This window comes from Leuciscus leuciscus, assembly GCF_965113295.1.
Source record: "Leuciscus leuciscus genome assembly, chromosome: 5".
Lineage (NCBI taxonomy): Eukaryota > Metazoa > Chordata > Actinopteri > Cypriniformes > Leuciscidae > Leuciscus > Leuciscus leuciscus.
This window is the reverse complement of record NC_138729.1, coordinates 30446270-30450343: the sequence shown is the minus strand read 5'-3', so window position 1 is coordinate 30450343 and position 4074 is coordinate 30446270. Positions and strand designations below refer to the sequence as shown.

Here is a 4074-nt window from a genome sequence, read left to right as displayed (position 1 = left end):
AACCAGCAAGCACACAATACATCTATGCAGATATATCCCAACATCCACAGCATCCACATGCTCCATTTGGTGGTTTATTTTACAGCACATCTCGCTAAAATCACGGCTGAGTGCCTGGATTTGTTAGCGCCATTGACACAAATGACTTGACAGTGTAATGACAGGGAAAACCGTTAGCCTGAGGTCAGTGGACTTCAGATGGACCGGCTCATGCTAATGCAGCATTAGTCTGGCAGTTAGAGAAATGGCCCAGCACCGATCTGATCAGTGGTTTGATCTCCAGTGGTGCACATGTCAGCTGATACTATCCAGCGTAGCCCACCTCTGTTGTGATGTGTTTAACCTCTTGATGCACTGCATTACAGCTGACCCTAAGCTCTGACCCTCAGCTCTGTCAGGATATTGAGATGGGGATCGTTTTCCACAGAGGAGAAGAGGCGTGTAGAGTCATGAATTCATATATTGACTTTTGAGGTTTGCATTTGTTCAGTCCTTCTCAATAAGACAGACTATTTGCTTGAATAGTTTTTGTCAAGGACGTATCATGGTTATGTTATGCTAATGAATTGCTATGGTTGAGTACATTACGTTTACAACATTACAGTTAGTTTATGAGGCTATAGCAACTCACTTCTTTTTTTACGTCCTTATGAAAAAGAAGTGTGCTTAATTATAGGAATCTGGAATCTGCTCTTCTAGTGTACTGCAAATCTTAAAAGTATATTTAAAAAAAACGTCTTGCAGATAATATCATTTAAATTAAAAAAAGTCACTTAAGTTGACATACACTTTCATGACTGTTTCTTAACACACTAAAGTAGACAAAATAACTCTTTGTAATGTAAAATTAATGAAAGCACTTTTTAAATCATTTTGTTTTAATAATCTTTTTCTGAAGTCAGCAAAATTTGTCCCAATTTACCTGAAAACGGCTGTAGAATAAAAATGTTTGTTTTTTTTAAAACCACCCATATTCCTTCAAAAACCATAGTTGGAGATACAAGAGACCTTGAGCATTTGTTTATACATTAATAGTGTAGGTAGAATAGATTTAATACACAGTTTACCAAAAAGTTTCCCAATTTTGCTGACTTCAGAAAAAGATTATTAAAACAAAATGATTTAAAAAGTGCTTTAATTTTAAAGTGCAATTGGTAAAGTGGGACACACATTTTCATCTACACTGTTAGACTTTTCAAGGGTTTTTTACAGTAACTTACTGGCAACACTGTTGCCAGTAAGTTACTGTAATTAAGAGTTACAGTACCAAACCGTATTTCAGTTTTGTGTAATACAGTGCATTACTGTAAAAACGAAGCTAATCAGTACAGTGCATTACTGTAAAAACTAAGCTAATCAGTACACTACTGTAATTATTTTTATTTGTACTAAATATAAATTAGATTTGATAATTTTGATATATGATTAATTTTATTTTTATCCTACATAAGTACTACTTTCATACAAACCAATTAGACAAAGTTATCACAAAATACCATTTTTTTATTTAAAACATTTCATATATATCACAAAATAAACATGCCAATGCTGGAAATGATGTGTGAAATTTTTACACATTAATGGGTAAGTTTAGAGACAACATTTTTTGTGTTAATTTTAACTCATTCATTGTGTTAATGATTTTAACAAAGTAAATATGTCAGAGAGGTTAGCACAAAGATGTGTAAACGTGTTAAATTAACACATTATGTGCTGTCCTTCACTGCAAACATTTTTGAAAACATACATAAAATCATAAACAAAACATTAGCATTTGACTAAATGAATGTAGAGTCATTGGTTGTTTAGCTTATACAAGTATTATAATGAAATATCAACCATTACATTCATAAAACTGCAGAATATAAATACATTTTTAAGCATTCAAAAAGGAAATGTCCAAAACAGGACAAAACACAGTTCTTTTCACAATACAAGACACATAACCCCACCTTAAAAATAATTTCACTTATTTCCAAAAATGTGTTGGATTCATGTACACTGGTGGCCAAAAGAAGTATTTAAGTGGCGTAATGTTTTTGAAAGAAGTCTCTTTGATGCTCAAGAAACATTTATTATTATTATCAATGTCTGACTGTCTACTCCATCTTTTCTACAGCATAGGAGTAAAAGTCATCATCAAAATAATCTTTAAAAAGCCAACACAATGTTTTTGTCCACCTTTGTGAATAAATGAACTTCTCCAAAGATTGGTTCCTGTTCAGAACTTGATTGACAACATCAGAGTGTTCCCTGGTCTGCATGCGTGCCCACAAACACAAATGTACTCAGTCCTTCAGAGGAGATCCCGGTTCCAACACTATATGAGAGAGAGAGAGAGAGAGAGAGAGAGAGAGAGAGAGAGAGAGAGAGAGAGAGAGAGAGAGAGAGAGAGAGAGAATATTAGTGTCACATTATTTTTAACCTCCTTTTTTGTTAATTTTTATTATTATTTTCACAAAAACTTAAGAATATATATTTGTAAACAGCTTTTGTCAATAAATAGCATACAAAAGAACTAAATTAAATTATGCCAGATTAAATTTTAATACTTACAAATCCTAAATTCTGTCCAAAAATGCTGAGATGCATAGAAAGAAGTTGAACGACTGAAATAGATGATTTTAGCCCATTTCAGCTTGTCTGCAGTGAAGGAGTACCTGTTTGAGACAAATACACAGTAAGATACATGCAAGAAATCACTGTGTGATGATCGTTCTCCTTCCTACAGTAGTTAACCCACCTGTGCGCTGATATTAGGACCTTCCTAGTCAGGTGGAACTGCAATGGTAGAGTCGCTGGCTAATAAAATATAAAAATAATGCAAAAATATAAACTTAAGTTGTTTAGAATGCTAGATTTGGTCTTAGTGAGAGTTTTACTGCAGTGCTTACCTGGATACATTTAATCTGGTGAGACTGAACAAAGACAATGGGCCATCTTCTGATTGGTTCATTTGCTGTGTAATAAAGTTAGACATAATGCAAAGGTCACTTATTTGATATAAAGTTAGCCAATTTTATAGAGATTTTATAAGATATTGTTAGCTACCTAGTCTGCACCAGTGGCTCAAAAGCAATTTTCACATAGTGTATGCTAATCATTTCAGCAAACTTTTCAAAATATATCACAAATGGGCTGGCCTACCTCTGGAATCTTGCTAAGTCACTGGCGCGAATTGGCGCTTTGTTGCAGTTGCCTTTAAACACAAAAATGGAAGTAAATATTAAATTCCATAAAAAAAAAAAAAACTATAATATGGTATAGTTTGCAAACTAATGCTAAAACTATAAAGGTTCTCATCAGTAGGCCAACATTAAGATATAAACAGAATTTCACATTAGTTTATTCACATTTATTGTTAATGTAAACGCGTTGCTCGTTGGCATATTTTAACTCGACAATTCAATAATCTAACAAAGTGTGTAAAAATAAACGTTAGCTCAGTTTACCATGGTAAAGTTCGTTACCGCCATGTTGACGACGAGTAACGTTAGGCTAACGTTAACGTTATAACATACGTTAAACTGGGCACAATCCTGTCAACATACACAGAATGTTTTTTTTTGTTTTTTTGTTTTTTACCTTGCTTGCTGATCTCTCTCTCGGTGAAGTGAATTCCGTCTCTTCCCCGGGCCAGACACGAACGTCGCGATCCAACAAAAGACAGACCCCATTACCTACACTGGATGTCTGTCTGACGCGACACGACAAATCCCAGACAGTGTAGTGATGCGCCGCGGCCGTTATATTTCAGACGTAGTCCGATACGAGTCCAAGCGCTCGCACTAGTTCTTACAAGGTTTGCATTTAAAGGTCCGGTCGCTTCAATGTGTCCAATATAGACAGCCTCTGGCTATTATAGCGTTGTAGACACGTGGTGTAAGGCAAAAATTAGGAAATAAAAAGCACGGTGGAATGGTGCCAGCCAGAGAGGCAGTTACGTCAATACAGTAGTATACAGCAAATTAAAAAAATACAGTAAGTCTCTGTATGTGGTGTTAGACGTCACAGAAAATTCCCATGATGCAATTGGAATCACAGTTATTTACTGTAAAGAGAAATAGCAGTATA

At 34.8% G+C, this 4074-nt stretch overlaps 2 long non-coding RNA genes across 2 annotated transcripts; both read right to left on the bottom strand.

The window, feature by feature from the left end:
* Positions 1 to 1251: 1251 nt before the first annotated feature.
* LOC309499391 lies at positions 1252 to 2810 on the bottom strand. The gene is made up of 3 exons (XR_014206233.1): positions 2744 to 2810; positions 2557 to 2660; positions 1252 to 2320 (listed from the first exon to the last, which is right to left on the bottom strand). It is a non-coding gene; the product is annotated as an uncharacterized lncRNA (long non-coding RNA).
* Positions 2811 to 2895: 85 nt separating this feature from the next.
* LOC309499392 lies at positions 2896 to 3774 on the bottom strand. Its single transcript, XR_014206234.1, has 3 exons — positions 3586 to 3774; positions 3148 to 3199; positions 2896 to 2959 (listed from the first exon to the last, which is right to left on the bottom strand). It is a non-coding gene; the product is annotated as an uncharacterized lncRNA (long non-coding RNA).
* Positions 3775 to 4074: the final 300 nt, after the last annotated feature.